General features: G+C 37.0%; 3 long non-coding RNA genes across 5 annotated transcripts; all 3 read left to right on the top strand.

Annotated features, from left to right (window-relative positions):
- Positions 1 to 3,045: 3,045 nt before the first annotated feature.
- On the top strand, positions 3,046 to 6,941 carry LOC124348345. 3 transcript variants are annotated; one of them, XR_006919950.1, is made up of 10 exons: positions 3,046 to 3,139; positions 3,215 to 3,257; positions 3,346 to 3,535; positions 3,593 to 3,709; positions 3,924 to 4,001; positions 4,239 to 4,403; positions 4,485 to 4,737; positions 6,147 to 6,294; positions 6,385 to 6,432; positions 6,500 to 6,941. It is a non-coding gene; the product is annotated as an uncharacterized LOC124348345 (long non-coding RNA). The 3 variants fall into 3 exon arrangements; XR_006919949.1 differs by having other exon boundaries at positions 6,147 to 6,432; positions 6,500 to 6,587; positions 6,653 to 6,941; XR_006919948.1 differs by having other exon boundaries at positions 6,147 to 6,432.
- Positions 6,942 to 7,435: 494 nt separating this feature from the next.
- LOC124351168 lies at positions 7,436 to 8,331 on the top strand. Its single transcript, XR_006921414.1, has 4 exons — positions 7,436 to 7,512; positions 7,589 to 7,678; positions 7,735 to 7,950; positions 8,016 to 8,331. It is a non-coding gene; the product is annotated as an uncharacterized LOC124351168 (long non-coding RNA).
- Positions 8,332 to 16,859: 8,528 nt separating this feature from the next.
- LOC124351169 lies at positions 16,860 to 17,283 on the top strand. Its single transcript, XR_006921415.1, has 3 exons — positions 16,860 to 17,000; positions 17,068 to 17,155; positions 17,221 to 17,283. It is a non-coding gene; the product is annotated as an uncharacterized LOC124351169 (long non-coding RNA).
- The last annotated feature ends 1,310 nt before the right edge of the window (positions 17,284 to 18,593 follow it).

Raw genomic sequence — 18,593 nt, 5'->3', positions numbered from 1 at the left:
AGTATGCACTAACAACACACCCGATGGTCTTTTCCAATATACCAAGATGACGTTTGGAATCACATTCGCCCCCGTAATATTTCAGATAGTCATGGATGATCTATTCTGATCTATACTCCATGGGTAAAGTGTTATCTGGACGACATCCTGGTTACCGGGTACACGGTGAAAGAACACTAGACTCGCGCCAAGCTGGTATTGTGCAAACTTCAAGGGTAATTTCTGGTAACTGCAAACCGAGTACGGAAGATCCCTTATTTGGGTTATGTTATTTCAAAAGACGGGGTTCATGACTTCCCCTTCCTCTTTTTCTTTTATCAACATCGCAGAATATCAGAGCACGGAAAAGGAACTCCACCTTGATTTCAAAATAGGACGCGACAAAGCAAGAAAGGAAAGGTACCAGGCCCGTCTACGTGGTGAGATACATCCGTGGACAAGAGAATGCTTGCCGAAATTGTATCATAATACACAAGAAGGAAAGCGCGAGGCCTATAAAAACAGTTCACTTCTACCAGCTAGCGTCGTACCTCCAGACATTCATGATCCGCGGGCAGAGGAACATTACCGGCGTTTACGAAGAGAATACGTTTTAAATGGATTAGAAAAAAGCTATCCTCTCCTTGAAAACGTTCATGATCGTCGAATCTTCAAGATACGAGATCTGATCGAGAGCTTCATGCACATCACCGTCAAGTATATGACACCGGAACAACTGGAAGAATAAAAAAAGCCGAAGTATTACGGAAATTTCTGCTACAAACCCGGAGCTGCTGCAACTTCCTCAAAAGCATTTCCAACCTCAACTTCTACATTAGAAGAGAAGGTAGTTCCTCCGGGGACAGCTCCTTCAGCAGTGGCCCCAGTGGCAGCAGACTCAAGCTCAGAAGAGGAAGAGGAAATTGGTTGCGGAGATTCAGACGACGAATTGACGGGTGTAGCAGCCACAATATCCAAATCATTGAGAATCACTACGCAGTATGAACCACCACTACCTACAAAAAGATTATTAGCTTGCCATGCGGCAAGAGATCCATCAGGACTAGGCCGTGATTTCACCAGAGGTCGTGAAAGGCACAACAATTTTTTTTTGTATCCATGAAATCAACCGTATTGTATTTTTGGGATTATGGCAGCTAGTCATTAAAAATACAAACGTGTTTCACTTCAATTAAAATATTTACTTTTCTTTAAAAAAAAACTTGCACCGTTGCCTGATTACTGATTACTCAGCAACGGAAAACAGGTTTTCCATTCACTCTCTAATACATTGTCGGCGCATGTTATCAAACCTTTTCCGTAACAAATCTCGCATTGCATTATACGAGTTCCAAGCCTATTTTTGTAGCTAGTAGAACTAGCTCTAGAATAATAATTATTCTCGTTTAAACAGAGGGGCAACCGGCAAAAAAGTGCTCTACCTAGAAAGAACACGCCACCACAACCAAGCGAAAAGACGCGGAAGTATTGCGCCATCTCTGATACAAAAAAAATGTTATCAAATTGAATTGGAAATCATTATGTCTCAAAATTTCTATCACTCAACAGACTCAACTAAAGAACAACAATGGCTCCAACAACAAAAGCATCAAGAGCCCGAATGGAAAGCTACATCACCAAAATGATAAATCAAGTGAAGGCTCACGAGGCACTCACGGTGACACTACGAGCTTCAAATGATTAAACAAATTGAAGCAAAATCTTAAAAAGTATTATGAAAAATTTCAACAACATTCTAATAAAATTCAAAAAGAGCTAGATGCAGTGGATGCTCCCCAAGAAGACTACGATGAAGGAGAAAATTTTGCAGAGAAACTGAAGGGGAAGTCTACGCTGCTAGAACAATTTTGAAAACGAAGCAGATCCTGGAATGGACGCCCTTTTGGGAGACTTTTAATGCAGTCATCCATACCTCCAGTCTCACAGCATTTCAGAAATGTAATTATTTAAATGAATATGTTAAAGGGGAACCCCGTTTTTTGTTAATAATTTAGAGCTTACCGACGCCAATTATCAAATCCCCATCGACGAGCAGAAAAGTACTTACGGAAAAAAAGAAGTGTTTATCAACGCCCATTTTGACAAATTGGATTCACTACTGTCGGTGAAGGATGCGTAGGACGTTGCAGCTCTGCGAAACCTTCAACTCACAATTCAGTCACACATCAGTGCACTGGAGACTCTCGGCAAAGAAAAATCAACCTACGGAAGCACCATGGGGACCAAATTAGTCAAGCTGTTCCCATACAAACTTAAACAAAAGTGGGCGGAAGTAGAAGCCAGCGATCCAATGGACATTGGATTGCGTGCTGAAATTCAACCGTGAGCAGACAGAAGCAGCCGAAAGATTCAGCAGAAACCAAAATCAGCACAAACAAAACAAACAACGCCTTCAGCTACAGCCTCGCAATTAGCAACAGGAGTCAGAATAAATTCGACTAACCCGGTAAAACAAAACAAAAAACAACAAACACATTTTTCTCCTTCTAACACAGGTGTGAGAGAAGTCAACAGACCTTGTGCCTTTTGTAACCAGGGGCATTGGCCATCAAAATGCCCCAAAAATTTGAAAGAAAGAAAAGCAGTCTTAGCAGAGCTCCGGAGATGCACTAACTGTTTTGGAACACGTCACGAAAATAAAGATTGCACTTCAACATGAAACTGTAATCGATACAGAGTTAGACACCACACGGCACGTACTATGTCACGTACTAATCCTGTCCGGCGTCTAGAATTTGGTTTCTAAAAACTAACCTTTTATAAACCGTTTGTAAAAAGGTTTCAAAAGCGTCAACAATTTTATAACGGCGAAAGTTTAGAAAAAAGCTGAATTGTATATTTCACCGTGAAGTTTTTTAAATAAAACCATTTATGAACTGTTCCAATACCGTAATATTTTGACCCTTTGTTTTACTTCAGATATTTTAAGAAAAATTCAGGTGTGGCATTACAGCAGCGTATACTATGCACAGCAAGATTGTTTTCTCAAACTTGGCAACTGCTGGCCAAGAGCGTCATAGCGTCACTTCGTTGTTGATACCGTGTTGATACTTAGAGTGAATTTTGAATGACTCTTTTTTTTTTTGCAGTTGTGCATGTTTTTTAAGTGATATTGACAAAATAATTCAGCATTGCAATTGTAAATTTATTTTTATTACTCACTAATGGTGTGTCGTAATGGTGTTACAAACCATTTTTGATTCCTCGTTTTCAGTATGTCTGGAATTTCTTTTAAGTCAAGTGTTACATCAAGTGGGGTAACAAATAACTTACACTTAATTGAATTCACGTTATACTTCATAATTCACGTTATACTACAATTCATATTATACGTTAATCCTCCAGATTCCCTTATTTTAGTTGCAACAAAAGTGAAATATTTAGCTGATTCATAGGGAGTTCGAAAGGCAGGATACCTGATCAAACTTTGTGCCAAATATTTTGAAAATGTTTCTACCCCGAGGATTTGTGAGATATCGTCAACAACAACAACAACAGCATTATTTATCATTAAGACAACATTATTTGGGAAACGGTTAGTCAATTTAAAATTTGGGAAAGTAATTGATTTCATTTCTTCTTCACTCTTAAGGTTATTGTGTTCGACCACAATTTTTTTATTTGAGTGTTTCATCTCCCACTTTTTAACTTGGATATCGAATTCCATTTTGTTGTTGATTATGGAGCTGTCTTCTGTCGTGGTTAAACGGTATTTATACCTCTCGTAGAGTATGTTGATGTTCAAGTGGCATGTAGCCAGAAGTAAATACGTTTCTGAAGAAACGCATAAAATTTTCAAAAATGTAGGCACTCATACTTTCAGACTGGACTTGAAAGTGTTCACAGTCATCGGGCATATGAATTATTGCATGTGTCATTGGTCTAATCGGAATTTTACTGTCCATTTGTTGTTGATTATACAGGCGGCTCACTCTTCTTGCTTCAACAAGGTCTGCTTTTGGCACAGATTTTGGCTCAAATCCACCCATCAATAACTTGAGGTATTGAAGCAGCAGTGCATTTTCCAACTTTTCCTTTGATAATATTACCTTGAAAACAGGAAACAGGTAATAAAGTAACATGTCACGTTGTTCATTATGTTTGTACTGTTTTGCGTTGGAACTGAGAATCCTTAGTTTTCGTTCGAACTCGTAAGGCTTGCATTTTGCAAATAACTTTATTCGATGATCAACCTTTCTAAGACTGTTGAAATCTAACTTTCCTTCTTTTTTTCAAAGGCGAGACCGGTGATTGCTATGCCAAATGCGCCATGGTCGAGTGTATGCATGGACTCAAGAGCAAAACCTTTGATTATTGGATAACCAAACAGAAGGAATGGACTGGGATTTACGAGATCAGTGCAATGGTTGTCTTCAGTGTTATCGTTTCTATCACTTGAATAGGTGAGAAAATCTTCATCAATTCTTCTGTTGGCATTAAGCTCTTTAAATTGAATAATCTCATTTTTTTCCCATTTACAACAGTTATTTTTTTATCCGTTCCGCGCTGGACGCACCGTTTGCAACCAAAGTACCCTGTTCCGGATTTACACTTCTATAGAAAAGCTCAAATTGGAGAGTCGCAACGCATACATCGCAGACTACATGTACAACGTCTGTCTATTGTTTCTGGCCCATCGTTTAGCGGATCCAGGCGACGTAACTCTGCCAATAAGGAATCGATGAGCTCCTCAACTGTTGGCTTTCCCGGTCCTTGATACACACCGCCAATGAAAGGGTAAGGTCGCTTAAACCAAATTTGTTTTTTTTCATCTTCCGGGGAGGCTGAACGAGCGATGTAGACACCTATAAGCAATATCGGGATGAATTCGGATTGTTCCGAGTTATTAAAGACATCAACTCCGTCAATATTTCCGTCCAAACCATAGTGTGGTAGAACATTTCTTCCCGGTTGGTTTTGAAAGTTTCCTTTTAAACTATCCTCAGCAATCCTTAACTGTGCATCTTCATCAAAGGATTCGATCTATTCAATTTAAAAATTAGTTCGTACTCTACAGATCTAATAACATTTTTTATCACAACCTGTGCTCTGATGGCATCTGGAACTAGTTCTGGGTTTGTTTTGTAAATATGGGCAAACTGTAAGAGGTTGGCATCACTTGAGTAAACTCCAGCAGATTCACCCATTAATGCGCTTTCCAAACCAAAGTGAATGTATTTCCCGCCGTTTTCAAATTCAATGGGTTTTGGTTTCGGGACAGGTCTTTTCTTCTTTTTTTTTATTGGAATTAAATTAACTGACTCCGCAGCTTCTATCTGTAATGGTTCGTTACAATCCATATTTCCCTCATTACTTTCTCTGTCTCCCTCAATTTCTTCCTCAGAACTCTCTTCCTGAGTTTCTTCCTCTATATCAACTATTTTGGTATTTCGTACTTCGGTATGTCTGAACCGGATACTGGAAGTAAACCTTTTCCTGTGTACGGAAGTGAATCGTAACACGGCTCTGGTTTGTGTGTTTTTAATAGTGTTAGCAACAGAGTCAAGTCATCTTTAGTTTGTGAAGTCTCTACAGCAAAATGTTGCAAAATTGACTTTAAGCTTAAACCTTCACCTGTAACAAAAAATATCGTTTCATTACATTCCCTTTAATTAAAAGATAAAGAAATTATCACCTGCTCTTTTATTGCTCTTTACAACAAAACTTTCGCTTTCGTCGTTTAGCAAATCATCTTCAGACTGTACAAGTAATGCTAAAATTTAGGATACCTCAAAGAATTAGTATTAGTTATTATGTATATCAATACCATCGTATGTCCCAAATCTACAGCTGTGGGCTCATTAATGACTTCTTCCGTTTCGTTATTGTTCACCGTATGTGACCAGTTATCTTGGCCAAAATCTACTTGTTTTAGCCGATATTAGGTGATAAAAAGCATCAGTGAGTGTAGTAGTAGTCTTACCGTTGTGTCTGCCATATCGTGCGAATATTTAGTTGTGGTTGCATCGTTTGTATTGGGGCGAAGTCTATATTTGATGATTAACGGTGAATCCAAATATTCCATACGTTGGTAAATTGGAAGAGGTACTCCAGTACTAAGCCATTTGTTTAATATTTAAGTGGCGCGTTTGTTTTTACTAAAATACCCTCTTGTAACTGAGTTTTTTCTTTTTCGTTTCCCACAGTCGTAGGCTTTGAGAACAAGATTTACTTCTTTGCCGTCTTTAAACAGCACTTTATTTGGCATGGACATTTCGCTATGATCTACAGTTGGAATTTGACTGCTCACAATTTGTTTCTGGCGAGATTATTAGTGGTAATTGCGCAATATAAGTATCGATTGAGATTTTTTATTATAAAAATTAGTAAAGTAAAAAAAATTAATATATTTGGTAACGCTTTTTGCAATTACGTCATAAATAGCAGTGCTGATGGGCCAAGATCTTAAGTTTGACAGAGCTAATGGTTCAGGTGAGTTTATTTATCTTATTTTAGTTTTTAATTTGATTCAAAAGGCGTTTTAATTTGAATTGATTAGAACTTGATGTGTTATTACACTTGTGAAGAAGTGAAACAGCTTCGTGATGTCAGAGTTAAATCAAAATCTCACCCTTCTACACGATGCAGTAAGGCTTTAATAACAGTAAATGATTTTCCTTTGCTTAAAGTTAATATTTACATTGTTTGATAGGTGCCCAAGTCTAGCTGGCTCGGGTGTTACAAAAATTTAGATTTACTAATCAACAAGAATACACCCCTACTCTATGCAATTGTGCAAACCATGGAAGACGGCAATGTCATCCACAGCCTTGTCTTGCCAGAGCTGATTTCTGATTTCGAAAAGTATACTTTTTATCCAAGGATGACTCAACAAAAGTCCTCGCAACCAGTTTACTGGGAAAACACCAAATTCATGAACAATAGAAATCCCAAGTCAGATTGGCTCGAGTATGAATTGGTCAGTTATCTCAATCCACACGACTTAAGTAAGTTTTAAATGTATGTGTGTATCTAAACTATTTCAGCAATTAATAATTTTCTCGTTTATGTTCTTTTAGAATCCTTTGAAAAAAATCAACAAGAGGCTGAAACTTATCACATCTGGTCTTGCTACAACATGGGAAGAATCAGAGTCAATAAAAATGCTTGGTGTGGGCAAGCGAAAGAAAGTTTCAAGCTCAAAACTGCAAGATGCAGCAGCTTTGGTTGTTGTGAAACCGAGAGGAGATAATAAAAAAAAAGTGACAAATATTACGACTGAGAATGGTATATTTCACATTTTTCTGTTTATGTTAATCTTGTAAGTACTTAACACATTTTTTTTAGAAGGAAACAATCAGCCATCTTCCTCTATCGTTCATCGTATCGACAGTGGGTCACCTTCTGTCGGCCGGAATAATTCTCCGACTGGGAATGATATGTAAGATTCATTTGTTTGTTTTGTTTATTAGATTAAAAGTTTTTTATTTTAATAGCGAGAAGCAATTTGCCTAATGTCCCTTTCGTTCGTCAGTCTGACAATGGGTCACCTGTCCTCACCGACTGCGAATGGTAATTTTTTTTAAATCTTTTGCTTGTGTTAAATCTGTAAAAGAAATTTGTTAAAAAAATGTTTTTACTTCATAAGCAGGAAACAATTTGCCATTTTTCCCGTTCGTTCATCCGACTGACAGATTGTGGCCACCTTATACCCCGAATAATACTACGACTGGGAATGGTAACTTTTTTCTTTTTAACTTGAAAGTACTTGATTTAAACTTTTGATTTAATTAGATGGAAGCAATTTGCCATCTGTCCCCATCGTTCATCGTGGGTTGTGGTAACCATCTGTCCCGCCTAATTCTTCAACTTGGATTGGTATAGAAAACAATTTGCCATCTATCACTTTTGTTCGTCCGACTGCTGACCATGGGCCACCTTCTGTCCTCACTGATAGGACTGAAATTGATGTGTGGTCAACTGCTTGCTTCACTACACCAACAGGAAACGGTAATTTTTCTTAGTTTTTACGGATTACATTTTTCAATACTAATCAAAGTTGACTAAATTTATAGGAGGAATAGGTGCAGTAGCCCAGGATGAAAATTCACATTCAACGACTGGAGAAGGTCATTTGAGAGAGAGCAGTCTAACTTCATTTGGTGTTGCGATTGCAACCTCGATTTTAACTGGAGACGAAGATGTGCAAACTCCCACTACATCTGGCGTTTTTCGTCGCCCGTGGCAGATGACACTTCCGTCAGAACCTCACACAGAAGTCTACAATGTTAGTTCTCCTCCACCGATCAAAATGCATCAATCCCCGCCATGTTTGATCGATAGCTCTGCAAATATCCATTCGTCAAGCAGTTCGGCATCAAGTTACATTTAAACATCAATTAACAACGTTTCTTCCAACCGTTTGAAAAGGCGATGACTTCATTACAGTTCCGGAAGTGAACGTAAATATCCCAGTCCAATTTTATTTAAAACGTATTATCATTAATTGCGTTTTTCTCTACAGATATTCCTCTTGCAAATTCTCAGTTTGAACAACAACAAAAAACCCAACTATACCTTAAAACAAGGACTTAATTTGGTCAAACAACTAATTAACAAACTTTCGAGACCTTACTTTTTTTTTATAATCATTATATATTATCATTTTTTTAAGCCTTCACCAATGAATAAGTTTCGTTCTTGTTTCTCCAACCAGACCTGAACCAAATCAAGATCCATACCTATAATAAATAAAACCCGATAAATAACACGCAATTAAAAACTTTTTTCGGAACATCATTATTTTCCCATACCCTCCTGAACTTTATTATTACCACAACGAAAACTCACCTTTATCCTGTTTTTTTTTCTCTTTTTATATAACAGACATAGCATTGTGTTAAGATTTGTCCGTTCTTCCTATATTATTCCCCACGTCAGTAAAATCTGTAAAATCTTTCTTCCGGCCCTACCAAAAAAACTGACTCTCCCTTCCTTTGGACTAAGCATTGTCTCGAGGTTTGGGTGTTTTAAATATGATATTATCCCTCACGTTAGTGATTAACTGTTGTATCCACAGCTGACTTATTCATTTTTTCATCATTATATGCTAAAGTTTAAAAAAAAATATATAATCAATCTTTCTCGACCTCGCCAAGAGGACAGAAAAAAATTTTCTGGACCAAGCATTATCTTAAGAATTGTCTATTTTGAATACCATCTTATTTCTTGCTCTAGTGATTTGTAGCTATACCTACAATGGACTTATTAATGTTTTTTTATTATTTTTTCGTCCTTTACCAATTGGGCCTTCCCTGTTTTTTCTTCAGTCAAAGAAAAGTCTGAAATCTTCATAAAATTAAATTATTTAGCAAACTGCAAATGACGTGAAATTATGGATAAAACAACGAACGATGTTTTATCAACTATCTTTTATCAACTAATTCCTTTTACTCTATTTCTTACCAATGGATGGGGGAAAAGGGGACTAGTTGGCAGGATTATCTTTTCTGTAACTTTATTTGAGTTTTTCTACTACACGTTTTACAATTTAAATGAATAAAACAAATTCAGATTTCAGTTCTTTATGAATTAATTGTGTATATTCGTTGACAAAAAATTGTGAGATTGTGTTAACCCCACAAACAAGTCTGCCAACTTGCCTCAACCACGGGGTAATGATAGCTGACGATTCTCTATTACCCCAGAGTTTCTAAGTCAAAACATATAAAAAGAACTGGCAACTCAACATTTCGTTTTTATAAAAAAAAACTATATGCCAACATCCCCCTCAAAGTTACAGGCAACTAACCCTACATGGAGCTCTTCAAACAAACTAACTGATAATTAGAATAATTTTCTAATATGCTATTGTCCGTGTTTTTAATAAAAACAAACATCGACTCTTTCTTACTTAGATTTTCTGACTCTCTTAAAAGGCACAATAATTTTATATCTTACTTTTGAAATTGTGTATAAGCAATCTGGGTATTGTCCTTCACATTTGGTATAAAAGGCTCGATTTGTTTCGATCTATAAGGATCTAACTAGCAAAATGCCAACTTACCCCACCTGACCAACTAGCCCCTCTCTACCCTATCCTTTATCAGAGAATCGGTTCATCTTTCGACAACACAATAACCAAATATTTTTTCTCAAAGAACGGACCTTCTCCTTCTTCCTGAGCCAGAACCAAGTATATTTTTTCTCCACAACAAATAACCAACTTTGAATAATTTAAAAAAAAAAGTCTAAAAATAATTCGGTTTTTAGACATAACTACACACCAATTGAATTTTATTTCCCCCAACCAAACCTAGTTCTTTTTTCGGTTATATCAAGCATTTTTAAAAAAAAACCTTCTTCTCCTACAGGAGCATGAACGTGACTCGAACCTCCTATGAAATAGAGGGACAAATGATTAACATGGACTTTGTCATTACCCCAACATACCAACATCCCACATCTAGACCAGCTTGGACTGATTTTTTCCAACGAGTCAGTTGGAATACAACCCTCCCGCCACCAAAGAACCTTTTGTGTATCAACTTGGAAAACCACGGGATATTCGTGTACAGACGATGCCCACCATTTGTCCTGGACAAGGATCCATGTGCAAACTGGTTGGAATGGATTATCTACGGAACACCGATTCCAAATGGGCCCATTAAAATGTTACACGTTAAAAAAGGAATGAATCCAAACAACATTCAGAACAACACTTCTATCTGCACCCACATAATGTACGAATTGTACACATCCCAACTTGAGGCGAAACCTAAAGATGAACCAGCGATCCCAAGTCGACAGTGTGCCATACTTTGAAAATTTAATAATAATAAAATTATTTGGAATTTCCCAATACACTTATAATAAAAAAAAAACAACGATATTAATCTTGGAGTCGCAGACTCTATTAAACCAGATCTTCTAACCCCTCGGCCAAACCCTATATAGCATTTAACAAAAAGAAATAGTATAACGTAAAAAAATTCACATCCAACTTCCAAACCAAAGAAAGGAAAGCTGATCTGGGGTATTCAAAAAAATAAAAAGAAGTTAAAATAAATCTTTTAACTACCTCAACACCCGACGAAGAGGAAAGGTTTGGTTTTCACCGGAAAGGAAAGCTGGGAATTCGGGACTGGTTCGGGCTCCCTCGCGTGCACCACGACTAGTCTGAGATAGCCTAAGAGCTCGGCGTGATCTGGGGGTGACGGGTTCGGTGAGCCTGGACTTCTTCACGTGCCCTTTGGCTAATCCAATCTGGGGTCAATCAGAAATTTCTATTTCTTCCTTGAATAAAATAACGAGCCTTAATAAGTCTTTAACACACCAAACTGACCAAATTAACTACACACCATTTAAATTTTATATCCCACAACCCACACTTTTAAACACGGCTCTTTTATCCTTCTCTCTTCTTCGACCAAGCCAGAACTGAATATTTTTTTTAATAGCGCAAACACAACCTAATAAGGGCCTGAGTCCGATGCGAAGTAAGCTGTGATATTATTTTGAGCCCTTTGCATAAGCCCGGAATTAGTCCTTGGTTCTTGGTACTACCACTTAGGTAGCAGTAATCCGGTCTTTCAAATCAGACGCCCCGGACTAATTTCTGTCCCAACTCATAACTAAAATTAATGGTGTATAAATGCCAGCCATTGGCTACCTCCCTTTATTTCTCCAACATAGCTCTGGGAGTGGGAGTTATTATGGCGCCCACCTCTGGTTCTGTAGCGGATTATAAAGCCTCTTCTGTTTTCTCTTTTTTCTTTTTTAACAACTGGGGTGACATAACCAAGTCCTCCAGTTTCCTGTAAATGATTCTCTTCCTTCCAAAAAAATTATTTTGACTCTAAAAAATTTTTTTTAAACAGTTTGCTCTTTAAGAATTCGCCCTTAAACTTTATCAAAAGAAAAAAACTTCCGTATATTTTTTTACTCTTCAAATCTGGGTTATTTAAAAGTAATAAAATTAAGTTAACGTAAAGAATCTTTAACCTACCTCAACACCCGAAGAAGAGAAATTCTTCTTTGAATAAAATAACGAGCCTTAATAAATCTTTAACACAACACACCAAACTGACCAAATTAACTACACAACTTTTGGATTTTATATTCCATAACCCACACTTTTAAACACGGCTCTTTTATTCTTCTCTCTTCTTCGACCAAACCAGAACTGAATATTTTTTTAGCGCCAACACAGCCTACGACTCTACTAAATTTATCTCCCGATTCTTTAAGAAACAACTCATACCTCTTGTAAATCGTTCCGACCTTTGATTATTATCGTGTTCTGAATGATCTATCCCAAACTTCCGGTTCTGAATACAAATTTATTTTTTCCGGCTCTACCACCCCTTAAAGGATCTTTTCCTCCACACCGGCTTCGCCGGTTAACAAATGATTTTTAAAAATAACACATTATTTTGAACTAAAATAAACTAGTCTCTTACCCTGGTCGCTAGATGACTCATCACACAAAGGTCCTATAAATAAAACAAAATTGACCCCGTTCCATCGAAACATAACATAATAGCAAACGGGAATGAAATAAATACAAACATATATACACAGAAACCTATAAAAATTCAAGCACCATGTACTAATTCATCTGACACAAAGCCGGACACCACAAACACCGAAAAAATAAAAATTTGATAAAAATAAAAATGAATATACCGGCTCCGTCGGTTAATAATATAAACTTACCCTTTACTCCACACATCAGTTATCTAGACTGGCCAAACCTAACCTAATTGGAAGTCCCGCACGGAACACAACAGATTGTGGCTCCACCACATAAAATAAATTACAAACCCGGCGTAAATTATTAAAAAATTCTCGCGCACAAGATTAGATGGCACACAGAATAAGCCAACAAACCATTTAACCCCAACAAGAGTACAAAATCTAAGAAAAGAACAGAATTAACAGAAAATCGGCATACCGGCTCCACCGGTTAAATAATAAAATCCGATCCCGTACTTTACACATCAGTTATCTAGACTGGTCAAACCTAACCTAATTGGAAGTGTCATACAGGACGCAACAAATTGTAGCTCTGCCACACAAAATAATTTGCACACCCGGCGTAAATTACTTAAAAAATTCCCAGGCACAGGATTATATGGCACATAGAATATGGACCCCACACTGTTAAGCCAACGAACCATTTAACCCCACAATGGGTACAAATCTAAGAAAACAACAGAATTAACAAAAAATCGGCATACCGGCTCCACCGGTTAATAATTAAATCTGGTCTCCCTACTCTACACATCAGTTATCTAGACTGGCCAAACCTAACCTGATTGGAAGTCCCGCACAGGATGCCACAAACTATGGCTCCGCCACACAAAATAATTTACACACCCGGCGTGAATTATTATCACGCACGTGATTATATAGCACACAGAATATTGGCCCCACGTTGTTAAGCCAACAAACCATTTAACCCCAAAGAAAACAACAGAATGAACAAAAAAATTGGCATACCGGCTCCGCCGGTCAATAAAAATCCGATCCCGAACTTTACACATCAGTTATCTAGACTGGCTAAACCTAACCTAATTGGAAGTCCCGTACAGGACATAACAGACTGTGGCTCCGCCACACAAAATAATTTACACACCTGGTGTAAACTACAAGGGATCGGCGTGCCGGCTCCGCAGGTTAATAATAAAATCCGACCCTTCACTTTACACATAAGTTATCTTGACTGGTCAAACCTAACCTGATTAGAAATCCCACACAGAATGCAACAGACTGTGACTTCGCAACACAGAATAATCTACACACCAGGCGTAAATTACAAAAAATTGACATACCGGCTCCGCCAATTAATAATAAACTGGCTAAACCTACCCTAATCACGTATATTAAAAAAATCGGCATACCGGCTCCGCCGGTTAATACTAAAATCCGACCCTTTACTTCACACACCAGTTATCTAGACTGGCCAAACCTAACCTGATTGGGAGTCCTGCACAGGACGTAACAGACTGGGATCCCGCCTCACAAAAAAACTTACACACCAGGCTTTAATTACAAAAATTTGACATACCGGCTCCGCCGGTTAATAATAAATTCCGACCCTTCACTCTACATACCAGTTATCTGGACTGGCCAAACCTAACCTGATTGGAAGTCCTGCACAGGGTACAACAAACTATGGCTCCGCCACACAACATAATTCACACACCTGGCGTAAATGACTAGAACAATTCTATCACACAGGATGAGAATTAACCCAAAACTTAATAAACTCAGTTCCCGATTAGGACCGCTAGATGACACACAGAATATTGGCCCCACACTTTTAAGCTAACCAAAAAAAATTAGCTTTTTATTCTAGCCGCTTGATGGCGCATCTCATGTGTCAACGTCAAAATGAATAGAAACCATTGAGCTCGTTTTTTCAGCTGTACAAAGAAAACCATCTAAAGGAAAAAGCACATTAAAAAAAAACCCAGATCACCTCCCTTCAAAGAATGTTTTGTTATCTGAACTCTTTTCCTCCAAACAATTGTCTTTTATATCTGGGGATTTTTTTGAAAAAATTTTTTTTTGCAAACTTTTTTATAAAGAAATATAATTTCATAATGGAAATATCAACAAACCAGGTTACCTCTCCAAAAAATTGTTTTTTTTTAGAAAACCATGACAATATTAACGAACCAGATTGTCTTCCTCTAAATAATTATCTGAACTCTTTTTACAATCTTTTGTAAATGGCAATATTAACAAACCAGATTGTTTTCCTCTGGAAAAAAACCTGTCTTTTATCTGAACTCTTTTCAAGATGGCAATATTAACAAACCAGATTGTCCTTGTCCAGAAATAATTGTCTTTTATACCTGAGCTATTTTTTACCAACTTTGATAAAGGAAAATCATTCCAAAAATGGCAATATTAACAAACCAGATTACCTCCCTCCAACAAAAATAATGTCGTTCATATCTGAAATTTTTTGACAACTGTTATGAAGAAAATTACTGCAGAATGACAATATCAACGAGCCATATTGTGTCCTTTATATATGAACTCCTTTTTTAAGGAAAAACATCTCAAAATGGCAATATTAACAAACCAGATTGTCTTCCTCCAAAAACTTGTCTAAACCCCCTTTACAAACTTTTTATGAAAATAACCATTTCAGAAAGACAATATTAAGATTTTCTTCCTTCAAAAAAATTATTTTTTACAAATCCTTGTAAGGAAAACCTATTTCAAAATGGCAATGATAACAAACCAGATTATCTTCCTACAAAGAATTATCCAAACTCTTTTTACAAACTTTTGTGAAGGAAACCATTTCTTAAATAGCGAAATTAACAAATCAGATTGTCTCCCTCTAAAAACATTTTGAACTCTTGTAAATAAAACCATTCCAAAATATCAATATTAACGAACAAGATTGTCTTTTTCCGAAAAATTGTCTTCTATATCTGAACTCCTTTCCACAAACTTTTGTAAAGAATACCATTCCAAATTGGCAATATTAACAAACCGGATTGTCTCCCTCCAAAAAAATTATCCCTACTATCTGAGCCTTTTGTATACCATTTCAAAATGGCAATATTACCAAACCAGATTGTCCTCCTCCGCAGAAATTATCTTCTATATTTAAACCCCTTTTTACAAACTTTTTCGAAATGACAATACTAACGAACCGAATTGTCTTCCTCCAGAAAGAATTACCTCTTATATCTGAACTTTTTTTACAAACTTTTGGAAAGAAAACCATCTCATAATGGCAATATTTACCAGATTGTCTTCCTCCAAAAGATTGTCTTTTATATCGGAACTCTTGTTTACAAACTTTTATAGAAGGAAACCATTTCATAATGGCATTATTACAAAACCAGATTGTCTTCCTCCACAAATAATCGCCTCCTATATCTGAATTCTTAAAAAAAAAATTTTTAAAGAAGACAATTTCAAAATTACAACATTAACAAACCAGATTGTCTTCCTCCAAAAAATTGTCCTTTATACCTAAACTCCTGTTAATAGCTTTTGTAAAAAAAAAACATAAAAAAAAAACGGCAATATCCACAAACCAGATTGTGTCCCTCCCAAAAAAATTGTCCTTTATACAAACTGTTGTGAAGAAACCATTTCGTAATGGCAATTATTATTATTATTATTACTATTTTTTTTGTCTTTTTTATTATGCACTTAAATCTAATTTAACACTTAAAAACGATACTCATGGCGTATGTTCCTAGCCCGACCCCTGCCCCTGCCTGGCACGGTCGTCAAAGTAACTAACACCGCTCGCTCACCCAAACTTCTGGCCAGGGCTTCACCGGCGGCCTTGAAGGCTACCACCTCTGGAGTCTCTAAACCCAACGGATCCTTTGGTTCCTCAGGTTCCACCTCCAAGGGTGGAATTTGTTCCATGTAGTTGTCAAGGAAAGGGCGGAACAAGGACCTTATCTCGTGATAAGAAGCCAATTCAGCTACTAGCTCGGCGGGGAAACACCAGGGCTTATCACTTCTTCTCAGACCTTTTATTGAATTATCTCTTGTTTTCCATAAGGCTTCTGGAGAAAATTCATAAGCCCCGAAAAACTCCCTCTTAAGGGCGAGGAACACAGCCTCCACTTCGACCTTCAAAAGACGTGGATAACGATGAGGTTTCAAATAGCACAACGCGAGCCGTAGAGCTCGCCAAAAATCGGCGTAAGCTATAGCATGCGGGACCACAATATGACCGCAAAAATCCCCGTGACCAGCGAGACACGCTGGGGCAACTTCATCGAATTTACCCCCATTGACCGGCATGTCAAGTTTGTCGTAAACACATGTCGCGGCCAATTCAAAATGATCGAGCGTGAAAACACGACCATTATTGAACCAGATGTCCCCCTTACCATCTAAACGAACTATACGGGTGTACTCCATATAAGTATCGATTGAGATTTTTTATTATAAAAATCAGTAAAGTAAAAAAAAAATTATATATTTGGTAACGCTTTTTGCAATTACGTCATAAATAGCAGTGCTGATGGGCCAAGATCTTAAGTTTGACAGAGCTAATGGTTCAGGTGAGTTTGTTTCTCTTATTTTAGTTTTAAATTTTATTTAAAAGACGTTTTAATTTGCATTGATTAGAACTTGATGTGTTATTACACTTGTGAAGAAGTGAAACAGCTTCGTGATGTCAGAGTTAAATCAAAATCTCACCCTTCTACACGATGCAGTAAGGCTTTAATAACAGTAAATGATTTTCCTTTGCTTAAAGTTAATATTTACATTGTTTGATAGGTGCCCAAGTCTAGCTGGCTTGGGTGTTACAAAAATTTAGATTTACCAATCAACAAGAATGCAATTGTGCAAACCATGGAAGATGGCAATGTCATCCACAGCCTTGTATTGCCAGAGCTGATTTCTGATTTCGAAAAGTATACTTTTTATCCAAGGATGACTCAACAAAAGTCGTCGCAACCAGTTTACTGGGAAAACACCAAATTCATGAACAATAGAAATCCCAAGTCAGATTGGCTCGAGTATGAATTGGTCAGTTATCTCAATCCACACGACTTAAGTAAGTTTTAAATGTATGTGTGTATCTAAACTATTTCAGCTTGTAATTAATAATTTTCTCGTTTATGTTCTTTTAGAATCCTTTGAAAAAAATCAACAAGAGGCTGAAACTTATCACATCTGGTCTTGCTACAACATGGGAAGAATCAGAGTCAGAAAAAATGCTTGGTGTGGGCAAGCGAAAGAAAATTTCAAGCTCAAAATTGCAAGATGCAGCAGCTTTGGTTGTTGTGAAACCGAGACGAGATAAAAAAAAAAGTGACAAATATTACGACTGAGAATGGTATATTTCACATTTTTCTGTTTATGTTAATCTTTTAAGTACTTAACAAATTTTTTTTTAGAAGGAAACAATCAGCCATCTTCCTCTATCGTTCATCGTATCGACAGTGGGTCACCTTCTGTCGGCCGGAATAATTCTCCGACTGGGAATGGTATGTAAGATTCATTTGTTTGTTTTGTATATTAGACTAAAAGTTTTTTATTTTAATAGCGAGAAGCAATTTGCCTAATATCCCTTTCGTTCGTCAGTCTGACAATGGGTCACCTGTCCTCACCGACTGCGAATGGTAATTTTTTTTTTTAATCTTTTGCTTGTGTTAAATCTGTAAAAGAAATTTGTTAAAAAAATGTTTTTACTTCATAAGCAGGAAATAATTTGCCATTTTTCCCGTTCGTTCATCCGACTGACAGATTGTGGCCACCTTATACCCCGAATAATACTACGACTGGGAATGGTAACTTTTTTCTTTTTAACTTGAAAGTACTTGATTTAAACTTTTGATTTAATTAGATGGAAGCAATTTGCCATCTGTCCCCATCGTTCATCGTGGGTTGTGGTAACCATCTGTCCCGCCTAATTCTTCAACTTGGATTGGTATAGAAAACAATTTGCCATCTATCACTTTTGTTCGTCCGACTGCTGACCATGGGCCACCTTCTGTTCTCACTGATAGGACTGAAATTGATGTGTGGTCAACTGCTTGCTTCACTACACCAACAGGAAACGGTAATTTTTCTTAGTTATTACGGATTACATTTTTCAATACTAATCAAAGTTGACTAAATTTATAGGAGGAATAGGTGCAGTAGCC

The sequence above is a fragment of the Daphnia pulicaria genome, chromosome 7 (genome assembly GCF_021234035.1).
Source record: "Daphnia pulicaria isolate SC F1-1A chromosome 7, SC_F0-13Bv2, whole genome shotgun sequence".
In the NCBI taxonomy this organism is placed as follows: domain Eukaryota; kingdom Metazoa; phylum Arthropoda; class Branchiopoda; order Diplostraca; family Daphniidae; genus Daphnia; species Daphnia pulicaria.
This window is presented reverse-complemented; position numbering and strand designations above follow the sequence as displayed.